The sequence below is a fragment of the Callithrix jacchus genome, chromosome 2 (genome assembly GCF_049354715.1).
Source record: "Callithrix jacchus isolate 240 chromosome 2, calJac240_pri, whole genome shotgun sequence".
Lineage (NCBI taxonomy): Eukaryota > Metazoa > Chordata > Mammalia > Primates > Cebidae > Callithrix > Callithrix jacchus.
The window spans coordinates 74,267,431-74,293,426 of NC_133503.1; positions in this window are offsets into that span (position 1 = coordinate 74,267,431).

A 25,996-nucleotide genomic window follows, 5' to 3' on the forward strand; every position below is an offset into this window, starting at 1 on the left:
GGAGGCTGAGGCAGGATATTTGCTTAAACCCAGGAGGCGGAGGTTGCAGTGAGCTGAGATCCTGCAATTGCACTCCAGCCTGGGCAACAAGAGCAAAACTCCATCTCAAACAATAGTAATAATATATTAGAGAAAGAGAAAAGACTGGTCTGAAGTTGAGGCAGCAATTAAGAGCCTACAACACAAAAAAAGCCCAGGTCCAGATGGGTTCACAGCCGAATTCTACCAGACACACAAAGAAGAACTGTTACCATTCCTTCTGAAATGATTCCAAATAATCCAAAAAGAGGGAATCCTTCCCAAATCATTTTATGAGACCAACATCATCCTGATACCAAAACCCGGCAGAGACTCAACAAAAAAAGAAAACTTCAGGCCAATATCCATGATGAACATAGACACAAAAATCTTCAATAAAATACTGGCAAGCCGATTGCAACAGCACATCAAAAAGCTTATCCACCATGATCAAGTAGGATTCATCCCAGGGATGCAAGGCTGGTTCAACATATGCAAGTCTATAAATGTAATTCACCACATAAACAGAACCAAAAACGAAAACCACATGATTATCTCAATTGACGCAGAGAAGGCATTTGACAAAATTCAACAGCCCTTTATGCTAAAAACCCTCAATAATCTCGGTATTGATGGAATGTATCTCAAAATTATAAAAGCTATTTACGACAAACCAACAGCCAATATCATACTGAATGGGCAAAAACTGGGAGCATTCCCTTTGAAATCTGGCACTAGACAAGGATGCCCTCTCTCACCACTTCTATTCAATATAGTACTGGAAGTTCTAGCCAGAGCAATCAGGCAAGAAAAAGAAATAAAGAGTATTCAAATAGGAAAGGAGGAAGCCAAATTGTCTCTATTGGCAGACAACATGATAGTATATCTAGAAGACCCATCGTCTTAGCCCAAAAACTCCTGAAACTGATAAGCAACTTCAGCAAAGTCTCAGGATACAAAATCAATGTGAAAAATCACAAGCATTCCTATACACCAATAACAGACTTAAAGAGAGCCAAATCAAGAACTAACCACCATTCACAATTGCTACAAAGAGAATAAAATACCTAGGAATACAACTAACAAGGAACATAAGGGACCTCTTCAAGGAGAACTACAAACCACTGCTCAACGAAATAAGAGAGGACACAAACAGATGGAGAAACATTCCATGTTCATGGTTAGGAAGAATCAATATCGTGAAAATGGCCATATTGCCCAAAGTAATTTACAGACTCAATGCTATCCCCATCAAGCTACCATTGACTTTCTTCACAAAACTGGAAAAAAACACCTTGAACTTCATATGGAACCAAAAGAGAGCCTGCATAGCCAAGTCAATTCTAAGCAAAAAGAACACAGCAGGAGGTATCACACTACTGGACTTCAAACTATACTACAAGGCTACAGTAATCAAAACAGCATGGTACTGGTACCGAAACAGACCAATGGAACAGAACAGAGGCATTGGAGGCAACACAACATATCTACAACCATACAATCTTTGATAAACCTGACAAAAACAAGCAATGGGGAATGGATTCCCTGTTTAATCAATGGTGTTGGGAAAACTGGGTAGCCATGTGCAGAAAGCAGAAACTGGACCCCTTCCTGACACCTTACACTAAAATTAACTCCAGATGGATTAAAGACTTAAACATAAGACCTGGCACCATAAAAACGCTAGAAGAAAATCTAGGCAAAACCATTCAGGACATAGGAGTAGGCAAGGACTTCATGACCAAAACACCAAAAGCGTTGGCAGCCAAAGCCAAAATAGACAAATGGGACCTAATCAAACTCCACAGCTTCTGCACAGCAAAAGAAACAGTCACTAGAGTGAATCTGCAACCAACAGAATGGGAAACAATTTTTGCAGTCTACCCATCTGACAAAGGGCTGATACCCAGAATTTACAAAGAACTAAAACAGATTTACAAGAAAAAAACAAACAAGTCCATTCAAAAATGGGCAAAGGATATGAACAGACACTTTACAAAAGAAGACATATATGAGGCCAACAAACATATGAAAAAATGCTCATCATCACTGGTCATCAGAGAAATGCAAATCAAAACTACATTGAGATACCATCTCATGCCAGTTAGAATGGTGATCATTAAAAAATCTGGAGACAGATGCTGGAGAGGATGTGGAGAAAAAGGAACACTTTTACACTGCTGGTGGAAGTGTAAATTAGTTCAACCATTGTGGAAGACAGTGTGGCGATTCCTCAAGGACCTAGAAATAGAAATTCCATTTGACCCAGCAATCCCATAACTGAGTATATATCCAAAAGACTATAAATCGTTCTACTATAAGGACACATGCACACGAATGTTCATTGCAGCACTGTTTACAATAGCAAAGACCTGGAACCCACCCAAATTGATGATAGACTAGACTGGGAAAATGTGGCACATATACACCATGGAATATTATGCAGCCATCAAAAATGATGAGTTAATGTCCTTTGTAGGGACATGGATGAATCTGCAGAACATCATTCTCAGCAAACTGACACAAGAACAGAAAATGAAATACCGCATATTCTCATTCATAGGTGGGTGAGGAACAATAAGAACTCATGGACACAGGGAGGGGAGCACTACACACTGGGGTCTATTGGGAGGAATAGGGGAGGGACAGCGAGGCGGGAGCTGGGGAGGGATAGCATGGGGATAAATGCCAGATGTGGGTGAAGGGGAGGAAGACAGCAAATCACACTGCCAAGATAGTACCTATGCAACTATCTTGCATGTTCTTCACATGTACCGCAAAACCTAAAATGCAATAAAAAAGAAAAGAAAAAAGACTACAATTTAATAAGCTGAGTATCCAGTTTAAGAATTAGGAAAAGAGGCTGGGCAAAGTGGCTCATGCCTGTAATCTCAGTACTTTGGGAGGCCGAAGTGGGCAGATCACCTGAGATGAGCTGAAGACCAGCCTGGCTAACATGGTGAAACACGGTTTCTACTAAAAATGCCAAAAAATAAAAAATAAAAATAAATTAGAAAAAGAGTAACAGGATAGCCTGAAGAAAGTCGTAAAAAAGGAAATAAAAATGGAAACTAAGGTGGGGCGTGGTGGCTCATGCCTATAATCCCAGCACCTTGGGAGGCTGAGGCAGGCAGATTGCTTGAGTTCCCAAGTTCAAAACCAGCGTGGGCAACATGGCAAGATCCCGTTTCTAGTAAAAAAAAAAAAAAGAGCTGGGTATGGTGGTGCACACCTGTAGTCACAGCTACTTGGCAGGTTGAGGTGGGAGTATCACTTGAGCCCAGGGAGCAGAGGTCACAGTGAGCCCAGATCACAACATAGCGCTCCAGCCTTGGTGATAGAACCAGACTTTGGTATCGAAATAGAGAAAAAAAAAGTTATAGAAAAACTGAAATTCAAATTGCAATTTGATATGCAAGATGACTTGATTATTTACATTAAAAAATTCAGAGACCGGGCACCATGGCTCTTGCCTGTAATCCCAGCACTTTGGGAGGAGAAGCAGAAGGCTCACTTTAGCCCAGGATTTTGTGACCAACCTGGGCAACATAGGGAGAACCTGTCTGTATATTAAAAAAAAAAATTAGTACAGGTTGTGTGCACCTGTAATCTCAGCTACTCGGGAGGCTGAGGTGGGAGAATTGCTTGAGCCCAGGGCTTTGAGGCTGCAGTGAGTTATAATTGTGCTACTGCACTTCAGCCTGTGACAGAGAAAGACCATGTCTCTAAAAATAAATACATAAGTAAGCAAATAAATAAATAAATAAAATAAGACAACAATCATTTTCTTTGCTCATGATTCTATGGTTAATAGTTCAGGCCAGGCACATCTGGACAGTTCTTCAGCTGGTCTTACCTAGGGTCACTCAGGCAGTTGCAGCCATCTGGCAGCTCTTCTGGGTCTGGACAACCCAGGATGGCCTCCCTCACATGTCTAGTGGTTGGTGCTAGTTGTCAGTTGAGTCACATGTCTCCATCAGGTTATTCCAGATTTCTTGTATTAGCAGAAAGATTCCCAGCAAGTAGCAAAATAGAGCAAGCCCCAGCGCACAAGTGTTTTTCAAGCCTCTGGTTGTGTCACACTTGCTAATATCTCATTGGCCAACTTATAACAAATCTCGGCCAAAGTAAGTCACTGAATCAATGAGGGAGGGTTTATCCATAGGTAAGGATACAGGCACAGAGATTCAATGGATGTGGGGAGGCTGTTACTATAACAGTCAACCAAGACTGTTAAATAAACATAAATCAACCCTCCCTAATTAGAGTGTGGTAGTCCACACTGGATGTTGGAACAGAAAAAGGACATTAGTGGGAAAACTAATGGTGGTGGTGAAATCCCAAGAAAAACTGGAGTTTAGCTAATAAAATATATCAATGTTAATTTCTTACTTGGACAAATATACCATGGTTATATACTCTCATTAACCTGAGGGGAAACTAGATGAGAAATATAGGGAAACTCTGTTTACTGCTTTTGAAACTTTTTTGTAAGTCTAAAATTATTCCAGAACTAAAAGTTTATTTTAAAAAAGCAGCAACTTTCCAACATCCCGGGGAACTATAGGTCTAGGTAATTTTATGGGTGATTTTAGCCAAATTATTCAATGAACAGATATCCCTCTCTTATTTAAACGGAAAATTCAGGCTGGGCGTGGTGGCTCACGCCTGTAATCCAAGCACTTTGCGAGGCTGAGGAAGGTGGATCCTTTAAGGTCAGGAGTTCGAGACCAGACTGGCCAACATGGTGAAACCCTGTTTCTATTAAAAATACAAAAATTAGCGGGCTGGGCACGGTGGCTCACACCTGTAATCCCAGCACTTTGGGAGGCCCAGGCGGGTGGATCACGAGGTCAAGAGATCGAGACCATCCTGGTCAACATAGTGAAACCCCGTCTCTACTAAAGATACAAAAAATTAGCCGGGCATGGTGGCGCGTGCCTGTAATCCCAGCTACTCAGGAGGCTGAGGCAGGAGAATTGCCTGAACCCAGGAGGCGGAGGTTGCAGTGAGCCGAGATGGCGTCATTGCATTCCAGCCTGGGTAACAAGAGCAAAACTCCGTCTTAAAAAAAAACAAAAAACAAAAATTAGCTAGGCATGGTGGCAGACACCTGCAATCCTAGCTACTCAGGAGGCTGAGGTGGGAGAATCACTGGAACCTGGGAGCTGGAGGTTGAAGTTAGCAGAGAACATGCCTTTGCAATCCAGCCTGGGCAACAGAGCAGACTCCATTTCAAACAAACAAACAAAAACAAAACAAAAAACAAAAACTGTTTCAGAAAATTGGAAAAGAAGGAATCCTTCTTAATTAGTTTTATGAGGTTAGTATAATCTTGTTTGGTCAAGAAAAATATGAGAATATTATAGGCAATCTCACTTATAAAGAGAAAAGCAAGCTTCCTAAGTGAAGTATTAGTAAACTGTATATAGACACACACATACAAACACATGCACACCCCAAGGATACAAGCACAGTTTAGAAAACCTAAAATAATTTGCCAAATTAACAGAGTAAAGAATAATAATCATATAATTATCTCAACAGATTCAAGCAGAAAAAGCATTTGATAAAAATTTTGTATCACTCACTGTAAAATCTCTTGACCAGCTGAGTACAGTGGCTCATGCCTGTGATTCTAGCACTTTGGGAGGCCAACGTGGGGAGATCATGAGGTCAGGAGATAGAGCCCATCCTAACCAACATGGTGAAACCCCATCTTTACTAAAAATACAAAAATTAGCCGGGCCTGGTGGCGGGTGCCTGTAGTCCCAGCTACTCAGGAGATTGAGGCAGGAGAATTGCTTGAACCCAAGAGGCAGAGGTTTCAGTGAGCCAAGATTGTACCACTGCACTCCAGCTTGGGCAACAGAGCGAGACTCTGTCTCAAAAAACAAAACAAAGCAAACAAGAAACCCTTGACCAATCCAGAACTGAAGGAACCTTCTCAAACCTGAGAAGGAGTATGTACCAAATACTACAGCAAACAATATCCTTGATGGCAAAATATTTGAAGCATGTTTGTTAAAATCAGACATGAGGCAAATCAACCTGCTACACTGATGCCCTCAACACTGTGCTGTTTTAGCAGCGTAGTAAGATGAGAAAAATAAATTCAAATCATAAAAATCACAATGGAAGAAAAAAATGGCAATTTCGTATATAAGATGACATGATTGTCTTCATAAAAAATTCAGGGGCTGTGTGCAGTGGCTCTTGCTTATAATCCCAGCATTCTGGGCGGCTGAGGCAGGAGGATCCCTTGAGCCCAGGAGTTCAAGACCAGTTTGGGCAACATAGGGAGACCCTGTCTTAGACCCTGTCATAGACCATACCTAGCTAATTAAAAACATTTTTTAAATTAGCTGGATATGGTGGTGTGTGCCCAGCTACTTGGGAGGATTGCTTGAGTCCGGGAAGTTGAGGCTGCAGTGAACTGTGACGTTACCTTTGCACTCCCGCATGGGGAACAGAGTGAGACCTATTCCAAACAACAGTAACAACAAAATCAGGGGCATTTACAAGTAAGCTGTTTGGACTAAGATGAGTTTAGCTAGGTGGCTGGATGTACAGTCAATATACAAATGTGAAATAAAAAATTTAACAATTATATCCAGGAGAGAAGATGAGGAATGGGAGGAACAGGATGGAGGATGGGGCTTTAGCCATATGTGTTGTTTCTAAAAAAAAAAAAAAAAAGAGGCTGGGCGTAATGGCTCATGTCTATAATCCCAGCACTTTGGGAGGCCAAGGTGGGTGTATGACTTGAGGTCAGGGGTTTGAGATCAACATGGTGAAACCCTGTCTCTACTAAAAATACAAAAAATGAGCCAGGTATGGTGGCACCTGCAATCCCAGCTACTTGGGAAGCTGAGGTGGGAGAACTGCTGGAATCCAGCAGGCGAAGTTTGCAGTGAGCTGAGATCGCACCATTGTACTCCAGCCTGTGTGACAGAGTGAGACCCTTCTTTAAAAAAAAAAAAAGAAGAAAAAAAAGAAGAGAATATCTGCAACAAATAAAGCACAAGTATGTCTGTTATATTGTTTTCATTTGTTAAATGTTTCTATGTAATATACATAATACATATAAAATGATATATACAACATACGTATGATTTATGAGGCATAATTTCAAAATGAGCCTCACGACCCTTACATCTAACTTAAAAACTAGAATTTTACCAAGACCATTTTATTATTGTGTCCTGCTTCCCCATCCTTTGTCTTCCAGTGTACAGGCAAGCTCTATTCTGAATGTTGCAGTTATAAATTCTTCGGTATTTTAAAACAGGGTTTGACCTATCATATTATTTTCTGTACTTTTCCATGTGTTTGAAATGCTTCGAAGTTTTAAAAAATGTAAAACATGTCTATTCATAAGTGTATCATATATCTCTAAGAGGAAAAACGATTATTGGAAAAGAAATATTTGAAAAAGTAGCTTGACTAGGAAGCTTTTTGGTTTCCTGACGTGTAGTGACCTTACTATTCATTCACCCGTATTTCCTGAGCACTGTCTTGGTGCTAGCCACTGTGTCCGGTGCTGGGGATACAGGTACCTGCATTAACTGGGCGGTCAAGCCTTGGCTGGGTTGAGGGGTGTACAGTGCATCAATGTGGTAGCTGGAGTACAGTTGCACTCAATGGTGACCAATATTATTAGTTCCTAAGAAATGGCCCAAAGTTTCCAGCTGCTGAACTCAGGATCAGTTTCTGACCCTTGGCTTTACTGTGCCCAACACATGTTCATTAGAGTCTGTATCTGGCTTGTTCCATACACTTGATGATGCCAGCAGCCTGGAGTTTCAACATGTCATCACTAGCATGGGCCCTGGTGCATAAGAGAGGCTCTCAGTGGAGCAACACTGGAGGGCGTGCAGGGTGCAGAAAGCCTGTGGAATTTTAGAGATGCTCAGAGTCCTGGGGGTGGGTGTGATTGCTCCTGAAGGAGACACACAGTCTCCCTGGGCCTCTGCCCAAGCCTGGCTTTGGCTCTTATTCCTTGCTGTTTGTGCCTCTCTGCGTCACCTTCAGCCACACAATCAAACGTGTATAACAAAGAAACCCAAACCAGACATCAAATTCGGGTAGCATTTAAGTTTGCTGTTGCTGAGAATCAGTTCTTAAACTGAAAGGAATTTTGTGGGGGGCAGGATTGAGGTGGGGGGTATAGGGTGGGGTTGGCTTCATAACCACAAAATAATGACCCAGTTCTTTGAAAATTCTAGAAACTCTGCTACCATGGCCAAGGATGCCCAAATGTCTCGGGGGTGTGCTGATGCTCAGAGACCTGTGGGGTCAGCTCCTGTTGGGTGGGAGCTCATGAACAGTATGATGGTCTTCTAAGCTTCTTGGCCTGTGAACAAGGCTGGTCCAGGCCCTCCCTGGGTGTGGGGATGTCTGAGAGGGCAAAGGACCACTTCCCTGGGGCAACCGCCTACAGCACTTCACAGGCTCTCCCATAGTATCACTTGAAAGATGCAGAGTGAAATTACAATAGGCAATCAGGCCTATTGTATTACATCTGTAATCCCAGCACTTTGGGAGGCTGAGGCCGGTGGATCACCTGAGGTCAGGAGTTCAAGACAAGCCTGACGAATGTGGTGAAACCCCATCTCTACTAAAAATACAAAATTAGCTGGGCATGGTGGCACATATCTGTAATCCCAGCTACTTGGGAGGCTGAGGCAGGAGAATCCCTTGAACCCAGGAGATGGAGGTGGCAGTGAGCTGAGATCGTGCCATTGCACTCCAGCCTGGGCAACAAGAGTGAAACTCCGTCTCAAAAAATAAAAAAAGAAAGAAAGAAATTGCACTAGGGAATGACGCCAGCTGGCTTCCTCTTGGTTTGGAGCCAAGGAAGACCTGGGTCAGAGCATGTCCAAGCCTCTCCTGGGATCACATCACTGAAACTGTGCCTTGGCTCTGTGTCCTGGGAATCTGGGAGCCTCACATTGGCTGGTGGGGAGGGAAGCTGTAAGAGTGCCCAGTCGGCTGCTCTTGTCTGGGCCTTTCTTTCCTTACAGCCCTAAGCCTGGAGCTCTGGAGCTCCTTGCCAGCGTTGCCACCCCATAGGCTGGCAAAGCCAGCTCGGACGGAAGGCCTGTAATTTGTGACTCATAGCCCGTCGCCGACCAAGGGTTGGCAAGCCACACTCCAGGCGATGCTGAATCACTCCGGCTTGCCTGTTCTGCTGGCATGCAGGGTGCACAGCCTCTGCACTGGCATGTGGGCACGAGGAGGCGGGTATTGTAAAGCCCACCCTTGATGGCTGGGTGGAGCTGGGCTCAGCTCCTGGGGAGAGGGCAAGGAGGGGTCAGGGCCTGTCTGCTGGGGCTGCAGTTCCCTGGAGAGAGGCTTGTGGAGAGGCCTTGGAGTGCCAGTCACATTGCTGTGTCAGGTTCAGAAACCCTCTACCTCAGGAAGGCCCTGCTGGCTCAGGTCCCCTCAGTCCCTGGGAATGACAGCCTCCTTCTTTGCTCTGTTCCCTATCTATCCCTGATTAGAATGCAGTTTGCGGTTGGGTGTGGTGGCTCACACCTATAATCACAGCACTAAGAGAGGCTGAGGCAGGCAGATCGTGAGGTCAGGAGTTCGAGACCAGCCTGAGCAACACGGTGAAATCCCATCTCTACTAAAATACAAAAAAAATTAGCTGCTGTGGTGGCAGATGCCTGTAATCCCAGCTACCTGGGAGGCTGAGGCAGGAGAATCGCTTGAACCCGGGAGGCAGAGGTTGCAGTGTGCTGAGATTGTGCCACTGGATTCCAGCCTGGGTGACAGAGTGAGACTCCAATTCCAAAAAAAAAAAAGAATGCAGTTTGCCTAATTGTGGCTGGTGCAATGCATGGTCTGCCTAAGGTCTCTCAAGTGGCCTTAAGAGTCAGGGTTCCTGACCAGCTAGGGGGGACAATCTGGCTGCTGACCTGGGCCCTATGGCCACTCACTCAGCCTTTTTTCATCTTAGTTTACAAACAAGGACAGAAGTCAAAAAACAGTGAGAAGCAGCCAGGCGAGGTGGCTCACGCCTGTAATCCCAACACTTTAAGAAGCTGAGGCAGGCTTATTAAGGTCTGAGAGCTGCCTGGTCAACATGGTGAAGCCCCGTCTCTACTAAAAATACAAAAATTAGCCAGGCATGGTGGTGGGGCCTGTAATTCCAGCTACTTGGGAGGCTGAAGTGGGATTGCTTTAGCCCAGAAAGTGGAGGTTGCAGTGAGCTAAGATCATGCCACTGCACTCCAGCCTGGGCGATGGAGCAAGACATTGACTCAAACAAACAAACAAACAAACAAAACCAGTGAGAAGCACTTTTTAAGTTTTTTCTGCCCATCAGATTGGCAAAAAATTTAAAGGACTAATAATATCCAGTGTTTAAACGAATGTAGGGAAATGGACACAGTAATATGGCAGGGCAATGGGGCCAAGCCTGTTTCTGAAGGGCCATTTGGCAGTATCTGTTAAAATTCAAAAGACACATATCGTTATTTATTTATTTTTTTTTTTGAGGCAGAGTTTCTCTCTTGTGGTCCAGGCTGGAGTGCAATGATGCAGTCTCACCTCACTGCAACCTCTGCCTCTGGGTTCAAGCGATTCTTGTGCCTCAGCCCCCCAAGTAACTGGGATTACAGGCATGTGCCACCATACTTGGCTAATGTTTTTGCTTGCTTGTTTGTTTTTTAATTTTTTTTTTTTTAAGAAAAAAAAAGAGAAAAGGGTGAGAGAGAACAGGGATCTTGCTCTATTGCCCAGGCTGGAATGCAATCTAAAGTAGGTATTAAAAACCTCTTTTATGCTGATAATTGTGCTTAACAGCAGAGACAGGAAGGAATAAGGAAAGAAAATAACAAACAAACAGCCAACCAATATTTCATTTAAATCTGTGAAATGCTGTGCAAATGCTGAAAAGTGATTTGCTTCCATTTATGTGGTCACTTTCAAAACAGGTATAATGTGATACTAAAAAAAAAATGTATGTTCTGTGGACCTGGGGTGAAGAATTCTATAAATATTCACTGAGTTTACTTGTTCCAGGTCTGAGTTCAAATCATAGATGTCCCTGTTAATTTTCTATCTCATTGATCCGTCGAATATTAACAATGTGGTGTCAGAGTCTCCCGCTATTATTGTGTGGGAGTCCAAGTCTCTTTATAAGTCATAAAGAATTTGTCTTATGTATCTGGGTGTTCCTATATTGGGTGCATATATATTTATGATCATTGACTCCTGTTGTTTCATTGATCCTTTTATCATTATGTAATATCCTTCTTTGTTTCTTTTAGTCTTTGTTACTATTAAAGTCTATTTCGTCAGAGACAAAAGTTACAACTCCTGTTTTGTTTCGTTTTTTTCTCTCCATTTGATTCGTGAGTCTTCCTCCAACCCTTTGTTTTGAGTCTTTGTGTGTCCTTGCTTATGAGATGGATCTGGATACAGAGTGCCAATGTGTTTTGACTTTTTATTCAGTTTGCATGTCTGTGTCTTTGATTGGGGCGTTTAATCCATTTAAATTTAGAATTAATATTGGTATTTGTGAGTTTAATATTATCATTTAATGCTAGCTGGGTATTTTGCCCATTAGTTGATATAGATTCTTCATTATGGAGATATTCTTTACCTTTTGATAAGTTTTTGGGATGACTGATACTGGTTGTTCCTTTCTGTGTATAGTGCTTCTTTCAGAAGCTCTTGTAAAGCAGGCCTGGTGGTGATGAAATCTCTGAGCGCTTGCTTATTCGTGAAAAATTTTATTTTTCCTTCATTTATAAAGCTTAGTTTGGCTGGATATGAGATTCTGGGTTGAAAATTCTTTTCTTTGAGGATATTTAATATTGACTCCCACTCTCTTCTAGTTTGTAGGGTTTCTGCTGAGAGATCTGCTGTGAGTCTGATAGGCTTCCCTTTATGGATAACCTGACCTTTCTCTCTAGCTGCCCTTAGAATTTTCTCCTTTATTTCAACCCTGGTGAATCTAACGATTATGTGTCTTGGGGTTGCTCTACTTGAGGAATATCTTTGTGGTGTTCTCTGTATTACCTGGAGTTCAGTATTGTCCTGTATTACTAGGTTAGGAAAGTTTTCCTGAATCCTAAAGAATATTTTCCAGCTTGGCTTCATTCTCTTCATGACATTCAGGTACACCTATCAAACATAAATTAGGTCTTTTCACATAGTCCCATATTTGTTTGTTTTTGTTTTTGAGACAGAGTCTCGCTCTGTTGTACAGGCTGGAGTGCAGTGGCGTGACCTCAGCTCACTGCAACCTCTACCTCCTGGGTTCAAGCAATTCTCCAGCTTCAGCCTCCCAAGTAGCTGAGATTAGAGGCATGCACCACCACATCCGGCTAATTTTTGTATTTTTAGTAGAGATGGGGTTTCACTATGTAGGCCAGGCTGGTCTTGAACTCCTGACCTCAAGTGATCCACCCTCCATGTCCTCCCAAAGTGCTGGGATTACAGGCATGAGCCACCATGCTTGGGCTACACTTGACTAATTTTATATTTTTAGTAGTGACAGGGTTTCACCATGTTGGTCAGGCTGGTCTCGAACTCTTGACCTCAGGTGATCTTCCCACCCTGGCCTTCCAAAGTGCTGGAATTACAGACGTGAGCCACTGTACCCAGCCAAAGTCATATACTTTAGACCTAACGGTAAGTTTCTGAGGACACTTCATATAGAAAACCTTACACAATACAAAAACATTTTGCAATTCCAAGAACAACACAAAACACAAAAAGTTACATTCAAGAATGTTCACTGGGGCCGGCGCAGTGGCTCATGCTTGTAATACCAGCACTTTGTGGGGCTGAGGCTGGAGGATCACTTGAGCCCAGGAGGTGGAGGCTGCAGTGAGCCATGATGGCACCACTGTACTTCAATGTGGGCAACAGAGAGAAAGTGTCTCAAAAAAAAAAAAAAAAAAAGGTAACAGCCTTAATGTTCATGAGTATAGTGATGTACACCCTAGGCTACTCACAGTTGCATATCTTATATGTACTGACTCATACAAAAATCACATATTGTAAGGTAAAAATAAATCACAGACCCCTGGGTTTTATTTTGCTTTATTTTTGAGACAAAGTTTTTCTGTTGTTGCCCAGGCTGGAGTGCCGTGGAGAAATCTCGGCTCACTGCAACCTCTATCTCCTGGGTTCAAGTGATTCTCCTCTCTCAGCCTCCCAAGTAGCTGGGATTACAGGTGCCCGCCACCACACCTGGCTATTTTTTGTATCTTTTTAGTAGAGACGGGGTTTCACCATGTTGGCCAGGCTGGTCTCAAACTCTTGACCTCATGGGATCCACCTGCCTCGGCCTCCCAAAGTGCTGAGATTGCAGGTGTGAGCCACCACACTTGGCCGACCCTGGATTTAATATGATCCATTTAGGTAAGTGAGTTCTCTATGTGTGTGCACGCATGTGTGCTTGCACGCCCATAGGAAAACGAAGGGTCTGGAAGGATGCTTGTCTCTGGGAGGGGCTGATAACAACTGAAATAATGGGAGACTCACTTTTTAATCTATATAGTTTATGGGCATGTGTTTACTTTTAAAGAAGAAGACAATTAAAAACAAAATAATCACTTGTCCTCACGTGTCATGAGGACCAGAATGGATATACATGTGTTTATGCATGTCTGAGACACAGGGAAGTCTCCCCCAAGGCTGAAAACTCTTCCCATGCCCGCCTTCCTAAGATCAGATCACCCATAGCTACTACAGCAGGGTCCAATTGCCATTCCTAAGCGACAGACAGCCCATGTCCACCCTCTATCCCTCCCTGTGGCTTCCTGGGAGCCACCACCCAATCTCCCAGAGCTGCCTGCCTGTCTCCTTTGTGGCTGCTTCCAACTCTATCCACCAAGCACCCCCGCCCCAGGCAGCTGAGCTGTGGGCACCACCGGGGCAGCCATCCTGCCCTTCTTTGCTTTCCATTTACGTCGAGAGAGAGGGGCCTCAGTGAATGTCTGGTGATTGACATATTACTGAATAATAAAGGAACAACCAGAGTGACACTGGATGGGAACGGACCTCTGAGGTCACCTGGCCACTTGCCTACCCAATGCCCAAATGCCCTCTGCTCGCCACCTCTAGCAATGAGGCAGTCACTACCTTCCCAGGAGCTCAGTCCCACGCTTCCTATGGTAAGTGGTTCATCGAGTTAATCAGAAGGAGGGCCAGTGACTGAGGCACTTCCCAGTTTAGTTGAAAGACTGTGGTCCAGCCCAGCGAGGTGGCTCACGCCTGTAATGCCAGCAATTTGGGAGGCTGAGATGGGCAGATCACCTGAGGGCAGGAGTTCAAGACCAGCCTGGCCAACATGGTGAAACCTTGTCTCTACAAAAATACAAAAAAATTAGCCAGGCATGATGGGAAGCACCTGTAATCCCAGCTACTCGGAAGGCTGAGGAGGGAGAATCAATTGAACCTGGGAGAAGGAGGTTGCAGTGAGCTGAGATGGCACCTCTGTACTCCAGCCTGGGTGATAGAGTGAAACTCCACCACCAGAAAAAAAGAAAAAAAAAAAGAAGAAAGACTATGGTCTGTTCTCAACAGGGAGAGTCTAGAAGCTTTCCAGGGTGAAATGAAATACCTCCATTTCTCCAGCCAGGAGGGCCCTGAGCCACTGTACCTTGTTCCTGCCTGCGAGACTCATCCAGTTCCAGCAGGGCAGCCCCGCCCCAGCCACCGTGCTGGCAGAGTAAATCAAGCATTAAAAACAAACTAATTAGTACTTTGGGGCAGCTTCATTCAAAAAATTACCGCACTGAGGAGGTGTCTCATTTAGAATCGACTTAATTAAAAGACACTTTGTAAATTCCTGCAACAGATGAAGACAGTACTTTCCAGAAACGCCATAATTGAAATGTTTTACTGCATATACCAAATGGTTATTAAATCCTTAATATCATAATTCCTTAAGAATGCCATTGTCAGTGACAAACAGCAGCTCGCACAACAAAGGAGCTGATTGTTCCCTCCTCTGGCCCGTAACCCACAGGAAGTCATAACCTAAGACTTCCCTGTTGCTGCACTTGGTTCTTTGCATTTTTAATGAATAGGAGTGAATGCCAGCTCTGGGAGGAATCCACCATAAAGATAAAGAATGGAAAGAAGCCATGTCTCTGACTTGTTGACTGTGGTTTAGGGAAAAAGGCATCTTCCTAGGTGAGGGCAGGCACTGGTTGACTGCTGTCTGGGTGGGCTGCCCTGACCGGGTAGCACAGAGATGCTGAGTAAGTTGCCCAGCAAAGTGGAGGCTGGAGAGCAATGTGGGATGGCTTGGAATGTGGCTGAGCGGGGCAGGATGGGGTGTCCTTAACCTGTTCTGTTTCCCCCAGTCAGGCTTCTTCCCAGTACAGCTGCACTGGGGTGAGGTCCTCCAGGTCTGACTCCATGCAGGCTGAGCTGAGTGCTTCCTCCAGCAGGATTCTCCACCCCGGCGCCTGGCCCTGGCACCGCTCGCAAGAGTCCTAGACTGTGGTGGAGGGTTAGGCAATGGGCCACTGACCCACAGCAAACTGACAAATTGCAGAGTATCCCCAGGCATGGTGGTTGCAGGTTGGAGGGGGATTGTTTGTAGAAAGGGGGTCTTTTCACAAGGAACTGAAAGGTATCTTTTTACTGACTTGCTGGGTGATGAGGCAAGGGGCATGGTTCAGTTTCCTCATTTAAAAAGAAGATGGGCCGAGTGTAGTGGCTCATGCCTGTAATCCCAGCACTTTAGGAGGCCAAGGCAGGCAGTCACCTGAGGTCAGAAGTTCAAGACCAGCCCAGCCAACATGGCGAAACCCCATCTATAAAAATACAAAAATTAGCTATCATGATGGTGGATGCCTGTAATTCCAGATACTTGGGAGGCCGAGGTGGGAGAATCGCTTGAACCTGGGAGGTGGAGGTTGTAGTGAGCCGAGATCGCGCCACTGCACTCCAGCCTGAGCAACAGAGCGAAACTCTGTCTCAAAAAAAAAAAAAAAATTAACATGTCCAGGCACCAGGGATAGTATATCCTGAACCCTGTTGATTGGTATTGATGATTAATATCATTTAATCTCTGTAGGAAGAGAGATATGGAACATCCAGGTATTGAGTAAGGGGAACTGGGTGACTCACTTAACAAGGTTCTTACAAATGATCAAGCCCACAGAAGGGCACTGCCTGAAAGGGACAGGCAATGGAACAAGTTCTGGCCCCAAACCAAAATGCAAGTGACTCTGGAGCAGTCATTTGTTTGAAGAAGGTTGGTTAGTCCTGTTGCCCTAACCTGCAGAAGCATCCCAGGGCATCCTCTTCACTGTAGCCCAGGCCGAGCCCACAGTGGGTGCTGCCAGAGCTGCTGTGGACGCTCAGAGCGGGTTCAGCATCAGAGCTGGGTGGGGCCATTGGAATCTGGAGGGCTGGGGCAGAGTTGGAGTCAGAGCCTGGCCCCCGGCTCCTGGGCAGCGCTCCTTTTCCATCTCACTGTCTGTACAGTCCAGGGAGCCGCTGGCCCACAGGGTGCCTTAGAGGAAAGTGAAGAAGGTGCTGCATGACACATACAACTGTGTAAGGCCTGATACACTGCCAACTCTTGCCCCAGCCAGGAGTTCACACATGCCCTCAAGAACCATCAGAGGCCTCTTCAGTTGCAAGTCCTCCCTTATCCCCAGAAACTCCTGATGGCTCTTTTACTGGGGTGGGGTGGGGTGTCTTTATCCACCTGAGCCCCAGCTCCCATTCCCACGTTGACTCTGCCACCACACTCGCCCAAAGCCAACTCAGCAAACACAGATATGCTCCATGACACCCTCATCTCCAATTTGACATGTTTTGTTTTGTGTTGTGTTTTTGAGATGGAGTCTTGCTCTGTTGCCCAGGCTAGAGTGCAGTGGTGTGATCTCGACTCACTACAAACTCTGTCTCCTGCATTCAAAAGATTCTCCTGCCTCAGCCTCCTGAGTAGCTGTATTTTTAGTAGAGATGGGATTTCAGTGTGTTAGCCAGGATGGTCTCCATCTCCTGACCTCGTGGTCCACCTGCCTTGGCCTCCCAGAGTGCTGGGACTACAGGCATGAGCCACTGCGCCCAGCCTTGACGTGTTTTTAATATTCCGTTTTAAGAATTTTTGTGTCCTTTGAGTTTTCAAGAAGTTCCTTAGGCTAATTCCCATTAGGACAATTCTGCCGTAACTTCAAGTCAGTGAGTACATGGCAGAAGCTTCTAAGAAGAAGTGGAAGACTTTGAGAGAAAGTCACTCATGTGGAGAAGAAGCAGCAATCATTCCCCTGTAATTAGGAGGACATCGGCCTCCCTATTTCCCCCTCTCACTATTTCCCATTCTCTTTCATCTCTCCCCCTGCCCAGAGGAAACAGGGAGGGAGTAGCTGGGGGGGCTTGGAAGTGTAAATGGGGCTTCTCTTTAGTGCATCCCCCAAAGGATCTGCTAAAGAACTAAAGGGTTGAATAATTTAAAAGCAAACTGTACAACCACTAGAAAATAGAATTATTAACTTCTGCAGAAGGGTAAAGTACTTCAAATCAGGAAACAGTGAATAATATTGAAGAATAGAAGGTGGTGGGTTTAGTACATCTAAATTTCCATTTGTAGAAGCTAAACTAAACAAAGTTGAGTGAAAAAACACACCTCAAAAGCTTCGAGGTAATCCGGGCACCGTGGGAAGCCAAGGGGGGGCACGGATTGCCTGAGGTCAGGAGTTTGAGACCAACTAGGTCAACATGGCTAACTGCCCCCCCCCCCACTGTCCCTGTCTCTACTAAAAAAACAAAAATTGGCTGGGCATGGTGGTTCATGCCTGTAATCCCAGCATTTTGGGAGGCTAAGGCAGGTGGATCACGAGGTCAGGAGTTCCAGACCAGCCTGACCAACATGCTGAAACCCCTTCTCTACTACTGAAAATACAAAAATTAGCTGGGTGTGGTGGTGTGCACCTGTAATCTCAGCTACTCAGGAGGCTAACGCAGGAGAATTGCTTGAACCCAGGAGGCAGAGGTTATGGTGAGCCGAGATTGCGCCACTGCACTGCAGCCTGGGCAACAGAGAGAGACTCTGTCTCAATACAAACAAACAAAAAACCACAAAAGTTATTCAGGTGTGGTGGTAGGCACCTGTTATCCCAGCTACTCAGGAGGCTGAGACAGGAGAACCCAGGAGACAGAGGTTGCAGTGAGCTGAGATCACACTGCACTCCCTCCTGGGCAACACAGTGAGACTCCGTCTCAAAAAAAAAAAAAAAAAGCTTTAGAAGTGTTTGTACCAATTGAACTAGTAATTCACTTTCTGGGGAATTTTTGCTAGTGAGTAACCCTTAAATATGGAGAATATGGAGTTGGGTTATACATAAAGTTGTTTATTGCAGAATTATTTGTGACAATAAAAAATAAAACCAGAAAATAATGTAAATTTGCAGAGGCTAAGGGCTAGCACGGGCTGGGCGAGGTAGCTTATGCCTGCCTGTCACTCCAGCACTTTGGGGAGCAGAAGTGGGAGGATGGCTTGAGGCCAGGAGCTGGAGACCAGCCTGGGCAACACAGAGAGACCTTATCTCTATTTATTTAAAAACATTAAAAATTAAAGGATAGTATGAAATCATTTTAAATGCTATTTCTGAAAATATTCATAAAGAGTCAGTGATGCATACTATTAGGAAAACAGTCTTTACTGCCAGACCTGGGTTAGAGACCCAGTGCTATCCATGTGCTTTGGCAGTTAATCTCTCTAAGCTGAAGTTCATGCATCTGTAAGATGAGGATAATAGTAGCGCCTACTCATAGGATTACTGTATCACTCGAGAAATGTATATAAACTACTTAGCGCAGAGTAAGCCCTCAATTGTCACATATCATGATGATGATGATGATGATGATGATGGTGATTTCTTTTTGAGGTGGAGTCTTGCTCTGTTGCCCAGGCTGGAGCACAGCGGCACCATCTCAGCTCATTGCAACCTCTGCCTCCTTGGTTCAAGTGACTCTCATGGCTCAGCCTCCTGAGTAGCTGGGACTACAGGCACCTGCCACCACACCCGGCTAATTTTTATATTTTTAGTAGAAATGGGGTTTCACCACGTTGGCTAGGCTGGTCTCGAACTCCTGACCTTGTGATTAACCCTCCTCGGCCTCCCAAAGTGCTGAGATTACAGGGGTGAGCCACTGCACCTGGCCAATTATTACTTTTGTATAGCATGGAAACATCCATGTTGGTTTATTCATTCATTCACTCAGTAAATATTTAGTGAGGTACGATTTGTGCCAAGTACTGCTTTACATACTGGAGCTATAGCAGTAAATAAATTAATGCTAAATGAAAACATGGAAGGTTTGTATGCAGCACAAGCACAGATATGTTAAAAAAAAAAAAAAAGATAACTGGTGGGGGGGAAATAAGGACTAGAAGGAAATAGATCAAGATACTGTATTACCTGAATTGTGTCTGAATAATGAGGCCATTGGGTGGTGTTACCTTATGGCCCAGTTTTCTTTAATGAACATTTCTCTTATGAGTAGTAATGAAGTTTCTATACATTTAAAAAGTCAGGCTAGGTGCAATGGCTCACTTCTGTAATCCCAGCACTTTGGGAGGCTGAGATGGGTGGATCACTCGATCCCAGGAGTTGGAGACCAGCCTGGCCAACATGGCAAAACCCCATCTCTACTAAAAATACAAAAAGTGGCCAGGAGTGCTAATGCTTGCCTGCAGTCCCAGCTATTCGGGAGGTTGAGGCAAGAGGTTTGCTTGAACCCAGGAGGTGGAGATTGCAGTGAGCCAAGATTGCGACTACCCTCCAGCCTGGCTGACAGAGTAAGACTGTCTGAAAAAAAAAAAAAAAGAAAAAAAGTCAGAGAAAAATGATGGTGCTTGTTGACCAGCCTCTAATGACGCAATGCCATGCTGTCATGTGGATGTAGTGAAAAGCAGGACACTGTGGTGAAGTGTGCCTCTGGGGCCTGCCCCTCGACGTCTCCTTCACTGTGCAGCCAGCCTCAATTGCCCTGTGGTGACAGCACTGGGCCATGTGCTGATTTGCTTTGTCCATCTCCACATGGCACAAACAGGTACACGGAACCAAAAAGGAAACAAAAAAGCAGAACAAGAAACACCCCAACCGGCGGCAGCTGACGGATGGTGCCTGCAGCCGCGCGAGCTGCTAAAATACTGCTTAGCATATGGCAGTGAGGAGGCAGTGTGGAGAGAGGCCCAGGAGGCCCTACAGCCTCTGCTGCCAGTTTCCTCCTGTGTGGGCTGAATGGAGTCCCTGGGGCCTGGAGGTGGACACCAGAGCATCTTTTCTCTCTCCTGTAGGAACTGTCCTTTTCTTTTTCTTTCTTTCTTTTTTTTTTTATTGCATTTTAGGTTTTGGGTTACATGTGCAGAACATGCAAGACATTTGCATAGGTACACACATGGCAGTGTGTTTTGCTGCCTTCCTCCCCTTCACCCACATTTGGCATTTCTCCCCAGGCTATCCCTCCCCAGCTCCCCCCCTCCCGCCGCTGTCCCTCCCCTCTTCCCCCCAATAGACCCCAGTGTTTGGTACTCCCTTCCCTGTGTCCATGTGTTCTCATTTTTCATCACCCACCTATGAGTGAGAATATGCGGTATTTCATTTTCTGTTCGTTGTCAGTTTGCTGAGAATGATGTTCTCCAGATTCATCCATGTCCCTACAAACGACACGAACTCACTTTCTCGGGCCCCACTCATGTCTTGGGCTCGGGAAGCCTTCACAGTCCTTCCGGAACCATCCCCACCTCCTGTGTGGAGATGCACGGGCAGCACTCTCAAGTGGCCCCCTCTCTGTGGCCTCTCTGTGGGTGCCCCTCCCCTCAATGTACCACCTGCCAGCGCCTCTGCAATCACTTGACACCCAACCTTTTATTAACCAGAGTTTCTGCCCTTCGCCAGCAGGCGGTTTTTCATGCAAAAAGCATCCCTTTGTTGCCTTTCTACGACCCACTTAGGTATCAAAGGCTTCATTCCTGGGGAGTTTCCAGGAAAGTGACCCCCTGGCTCTGGTCCACTGCTCTGGGAGGGGCAGGAGAAAGGTCAAGGGTACTATCTCAGTGACCAGCCTGCTAGTCTGAGTATAGTTCCTTCCCTCTCCCCGCCCTCACTTCTCCCATTTCTACATGAATTGGGGTGTGTCCCTGGGCAGGGTGGCAAGACCACTGCCAAAGCTCTAACAGTGCAGCCACAACCTGGGCTTCTTGCACTCTTGAAACAGGCCACATAGTGGCTCCTTATCACTGTCCCCACTTTACAGATGAGAAGACCAAGGCCTAGAGGCATTCGCCACATGCCACGGTCACCCCACTGGTAGGTGGTAGGGTGGAGAGGAAACACAACCCAGGTGCTATTGACCACTCTATGGATAGCATGTTTAGAAGACAAGCTTAACTATGTGTTGTGAGGTCATCCTTTTCCTTTCCTGTGCGGTGCTGCCCAGAATTGTGGTGCCCGCAGCCTGAGCTCTGGCCTTTGGTCAAGCCCTTCAGACCTTGGATATTTTCCTCCATTTCTGGTGTGGTGGGTGATATCCCCATCCTTACATGTGCTCAGGCCTGTAAATATGTTACCTTAGATGGCAAAAGGGACTTTGCAGATGTGAATACATTAAGAAGCTCAGGGCTAGGCTTGGTGGCTCGTGCCTGTAATTCCAGCACTTTGGGAGGCTGACGCAGGTGAATCACTTGAGCCCAGGAGTTTAAGACCAGCCTGACCAACATAAGGAGACCCCTGTCTCTATTTTTTTTCTTTTTTCTTCTTTTATTTTAATTTTTTTTAGAGATGGGGTTTCACCATGTTGGCCAGGATGGTCTCAATCTCCTGACCTTGTGATCCACCCACCTCGGTGTCCCGAAGGGCTGGGATTACAGGTGTGAGCCACCATGCCTGGCGTCTCTAGTTTTTTAAAATAAAAATTTAAAAAAAGAAAAGTCTTGGGATGGGGAGATCATCCTGGATTGTTCAGGCAGACCCAAAGTCACCACTAGGGCCCTTCAAAGAGGGAGGCAGAAGAGCCCATGTTAGAAGAGCTGAGACTGTGGAGACAGAGGCCAGAGACAGGTTGGGAGATGCTGCTGGCTTTGAAGATGACGATGACGTCCTAAGCCAAGGGATGTAAGCAGCTCCCAGACGCTAAAAAAGGTGAGGAAATGATTCTTCCCTAAAGCCTTTAGAATGAAGGAAGCTCTGTAGGCACCTTGGTTTTAGGACTTCTGACCTCCTGAGCAGTAATAGAATACATCCTGCTGTTTTAAGCTGCTAAATTTGTGGCACTTTTTCCAGCAGTAGCAGGAAACGGATACACGGGGCTTCAGCTGTGCTCTCCTCTCTGTAGATAAGTGGGGTGGCTGGCCAGATGGGGCACAGGCACTGTGCTTCCTTGACTGAAGCCGGTGAGTCGAGGCCAGCAGGGCCTAAAATTATTCTGATTTTGTGAATTTTCTTTGAGAATCTGGTTCCCTGGCTGTTCTTCCTCCCCCAGGGAAGGAGCTTTGTCCACTGTGGCTTTGGAGGGTTTTGACCTGTGATACGGCTGGGAAGGACAAGGAATGGAGCTTCACAGGGCAGGCCTTGTTGGGAATTTCTGAGCCTCTACTCTCGGTCTTGTCTTAGAACCAGCTGCCTAAAAGGTCAAAACTGCCCTCTGGCTCCCAGGCCAAATTACTGCCCCTGCCTAGGCCTCCCTTCCCCAGGACAGCCAGGGTTGAGGGGGGGTCTCACATGGTGATGAGCTCCTTGAAGGCTCTGAGCTCTGGGGAGCCAGTCTCTTCTGTACTTCTAGCTCTGGTGCAGTGCATAACCTGGGGCAGGAGCTCAAGAAATATTTGCTGAATGAATAATTCAGTAGCACACACACACACACACACACACACACACACACACACACAGGAATATGCACACACACAGATAGTTATGTGCACACACACACATGCACCAATGGGTATGTACACACAGACACATACAGATACGCAAATGTGCCATGGAGCCCTAATCTGAGGGAAGAGAGGACACTTCTGTCCACTGAGGGAGTTGAAGTGCCAGCTAGCTTAACAGTGTCTTGGAGGTTTGTATAAATCCACAAAAACCCCTCAGCTGCCTGGGGAGCCTCCCAGCAGCTGAGGAGGTCCCCGAGCAGGAAGGATGGGGTGGATCTCCCCATTGAAGGGGAGGGGAGCCAGGTGTTGGCTGCTGTTGGCGGGCCGTTGTACAGACACCTGCATATGATGGGAGCTTCAGCTAGGGTGGGAGGGGCTGGGGGCCCTGCACAGATGTCTGGGTTGGTCCGCCAGCAAGGGGAGATGGGCCTCTGACGTTCAGGCTGCAAATTTAACCTACCTTGGATCTTGGAGGAGGCTCAGCTTTTGGACAGCTATTCAGAAATCGGGGGTGGGGTACAAGCTCAACAATCCATTGGTAAAGGGATAGGGATGGGAGGCAGGGTACTGAGCAGAAACGAGCCCCTGCTCTGGAATCAGAAAGGCTTGGTTCGAGTCACAGTCTGCACTCATCAGCTGTGTTACCTTGGGCTGGTCGATCAATGTCTCTTTGCCTCAGCTTCATCATCTCTGAAACGGGAGAATGAAAGCACCTACCTGTCAGGGCTGGAGTGAGGATTAGATGAGAGAATAGAAGTCAAGTGCTCCATTTATTGCCAAAGAACTAAAAAAAAATAAATAAATAAAAAAATGGCAGCTTAAGAAAATGGAGGCACTGGATAAAAGTCTACCCAGGCCGGGTGCAATGGCTCATACCTGCAGTCCCAGCACTTTGGGAGGTCAAGGTATGCAGATTGCTTGAGCCCAGGAGTACAAGATGAGCTTGGGCGACATAATGAGACCCCATCTCTACAAAAAATACAAAAATCGGCTGGGCATGGTGGTACACACCTGTAAGTCCCAGCTATTCACGGGGCTGAGGTGGGAGGATCACTTGAGCCTGGGAGGTCGAGGCTGCAGTGAGCTGTGATCGTGCCGCTACACTCCAGCCTGGCAACAGAGTGAAGCTTGTTTGGAAAAGAAAAACTCTATCCAGCCCATCCTAGGGCAGAATAACCAGAGAGGAGGTGGTGAGAGTCCTTTCCAGCCACCTCCTAGGTAGTCCGGCAGTCCAGAATTTTGTTCTGGGGGGCTAATTTCTGGGAGGGGTGTGGCCCAGTGCTGCCCTGGTCCTAGTCCTGCCTCTGTGGCTAACTTGCTGTGTGACCTGGAGTATGTTGCTTTGCTTTTCTGAACCTCAGCAGCCTACTTTCCTCCATCTTGGATAGTTGTGAAGCTCATGTGAGACTACATGTGAAACTATTGGGAGAGGTGGGAAATCCTCACGGAGTGGGGAGCATCTCTGGTCACCCTTGGACAGTTGAAATTGATGGTATCACTTTGCCAGCTGGATAGGTCTACCATTCACCCTGAAGCCTTGGCCGCGCTTCTCCTTCCAGCCCTGCCCCGGGACCACAGTGCTCACAGAGGCTCTTGGCAGGAAGCAGTGGCATCATCTGGACGTCCCGGATCTGCCCCCACTACTCCCATCCCTTCATCTAACCCAGGTAAAGGCCCAGCCAGAGCTTTCAGCAGTCTGTCTCCCAGGACCCACATACTCAGTGCCAAGAAGGAGCCCCAGATGTCTGGAACAGCCTGGTTTTAGTCCCACTGTGTGCTTCCCTCTGGAGGTAGGGGATCTAGGGGAGCCCAGTTTCATCAAGAAGCATAAGTTCAACAGGCAAGTAAGACGGTACATGGCCGATTTCCCATTAAAACACCCAAGGCCAGGCATGGTGGCTCATGCCTGTAATCCCAGCATTTTGGGAGGCTGAGGTGAGCGGGTCACTTGAGGTCAGGAGTTCAAGACCAGCCTGGCCAACATGGTGAAACCCTGTCTCTACTAAAATACAAAAATTAGCCGGGTGTGGTGGTGCTTGCCTGTAGCTCCAGCTATTCGGGAGGCTGAAGCAGGAGAATTGCTTGAACCTGGGAGACGGAGGTTGCAGTGAGCTGAGATGATACCGCTGCACTCCAGCCTGAGAGACAGAGCAAGACTCTATCTAAAAAAAAAGAAAAACCAAAACACAAAATGCACCCAGTGCTGAAGGGGCCCTTGTGGTCTCATCTAGTGGCCCGGAGCTTCCACGGGGCAGGTCACCTAGTTCTGGGCACCCAGCAAGGGCCTGTGGGCAAGGCATGCCAAGACAGAGGGTGGGTGGGGGCTGTGAGGTCCAGAGTCCCTGGGTATGCCCTGTCCCCACACTCCTCCACGGTGAGGAAAGATGTCTGGACCAGCGATTGCAAAGCTTGTCCCTATCAGGGCCTCATCCACACCAAGCCCACAGTGCCCAGGGTGAGTGAGGGTGGCCATGACCCTGAGCCCACCATGGCAGCTGTCGACCCCAGGCCATCAGTGCCCTGTTCTGAGCTTCCCAAGCCGCCCCTTGACTCATTCTGAGAGCATTGCCACAGGGGTTCTGGCCTCTGAGCTCACCTTTGGTTTGGTTTCTGCTTGGGCAGCCCAGAGCTGTTTTGTTTTCAAGTGCAAACCCACAGAGCTGCTTTCCCCTTTCTCTGATCCCCCAAAACAAACAAAGGATGTTGGTCTGCATTTTGGTTTGTTTTGAAGCTGCAGAGGAGAGTGAGGGAAATGGGTCACCTCAGGAGCTTTGAGGGTGGCCAGGCCAGCCAGCGAGTATGGGGTGGTGGCCAGGGTGGCGCCTTACTCTGGAGGACTGGCTGGCCAGCCCACCCTGGGTGGGCCCTGCTCCCAGAAAGCCACTCTCCAACAGGGATGCTTGGAGCTGGGAGCTCCTCATGGGCCGTGCAAAGCGCCCTGTGTGGAAGGCATGAGGCCCAGGTCCCAGGCATGGCTCCAAGGCCCCTTGCGGTGTGACCTTAGGCAAGGCGTGCCTTTCTCTGAGTTTGAGTATGGTAAAATGAGGCGCGCCAGGCTCCGTTCCAGTTTCTGCCATCCTTGTTGGAGTGGGGAAGGGGCACTAC